Source organism: Lampris incognitus, chromosome 1 (assembly GCF_029633865.1).
Source record: "Lampris incognitus isolate fLamInc1 chromosome 1, fLamInc1.hap2, whole genome shotgun sequence".
Classification (NCBI taxonomy): Eukaryota; Metazoa; Chordata; class Actinopteri; order Lampriformes; family Lampridae; genus Lampris; species Lampris incognitus.
In genome coordinates, this window is record NC_079211.1 from 116890666 (window position 1) to 116892483 (window position 1818).

The following is a 1818-nucleotide window of genomic DNA, read 5'->3' on the forward strand; positions in this document are numbered from 1 at the left end:
GTCCTTCTTCGGCACCCCCAGTGAAAATCTTAGCAACGTCAACTCTGCCATCATCATTATCATCAATTTGATTTTATTACTCGCAAAATTACATATTTATAAATCAAAATTTTCCAATCATAAGGCATCTTTTTTTAATTGTTGAAAATGAAAGCAAACTACATTACAACAATCCTATATTCTAAAAATAGGAAAGCTATTAAATCCATAAATGATTATGATTTCTGTTGGTGTTCTGATCCCCTGGCACTATCTACGTATTTACTATATTGTAACGTGCATGGATAAGAAGACACGCTGGCCGCTGACTGGCGGGTCTGACCCTTTAGTCTAGCGGTTAGCGATGTCTCCTGCGATACAGGTTCGCTTCCCGGCCGCGGCAGTTCCTGTGGTTGCGTTGTCCCCCGAATTCGCTACAATATTGCAACGTGCATGGATAAGTAGACACGTTGGCCCTTGGCTAACGGGTCGGAACCTTTAGGTCGAGCGGTTGGCGGTGTCTCCCGCGGTGCAGGAGCTACGGGTTCGCGTCCCGGCTGCGGCAGTTCCTGTGGTTCAGAGCCCTAGAAAAAGAGTTACCTCAATGAGGGGTCAGAACGCGAGAGGATCACGTGGTTCATGTAGCCGCCGAATAGTTCTAAACGAAGTTTTGCGGGTCATTTAAATGAACTGCTTAGCCGCGATTTCTGGTAACTACTAACCAATATTTTCAGATTTATATATAGATATATTCCAACGTGACACATATTCTATGCGCATGTGTAGGAACATTATTATTGCGATAATGTTTTTAGAATTGCTATAATTTCCTCTGAAAAGGAAGAATGTGGACAGTAAACTGGCTAACTTTACTTACGTTCTTAACTAGCTTCTTACCTGTAAATTAACCTTTGATCCTATTGCCCCGGGTCGCACTGTTTGGAACTCCCATGATCCGCCATTGCTGTTAAATAATTGGCCCATTGACGTCTACGGAGTTGACGTAACTCTCTCTTTCTAGGGCTCTGCTGTGGTTGGACCCCAAATTCGCTAAAATATAAGAAAAAAAGAGAGAAAGGTCTGAACTTTAAACCTTTAGCTCTTGGACCTAGCAGAAAAATTAATGATTAGAAAGATGGTTTTGGTTTATTAATTTATGGCAGCGCTATAAGCCGCGAGCCCTCATTCTGCAAACTCTTCAGGCTTTCAAGGATACACTGATTTTAATGGCTCCGTTAGCGACGGTCGTTGGTAAACATCGGGACACAAAGAGCCATGGACATCTATAGCTCTGACAACGACTCCAAAGAGGATAAATTCTGAGTCTCATCACCAGCCAGTCAGACTAGCTTGGTCTAGTCAGAAAGGCACGAACTGAGGAAGCCTCTTGGATGAGAGGTGAAACGTCTTCACGGATATATACCAAGTCCACTTGCACTTGATTTAACTCCTTTGGATAACCATGACCTGGATGAATGAGAACATTCACAGACACTGATTTTAATGCCATCATTTTAGATTAAGAATGAAGATTTTAAATATCAGACATATTTTCGTGTTCTTTGACGTATGTTAATGCGGTGGACATGAGTCCAAGTGCTCCGGCAAATTACATAAAATTATTTTCTGTATTTTAAAGTGGCTATTATTTACTCAGACAGGCCGCAAGAAGGGTATTATTTTGAAATTAGTAGCCGGAAGTTGATTTGCATGATCGTGGCTGACTAGACACTGCCTTGTCTTGACTCTTGACAGACAAGTGCCCCGGCAAATTACATAAAATTATTTTCTGTATTGTAAAGTAGCTATTATTAATTAAAAAAGGGGGTGGGGGAAGTA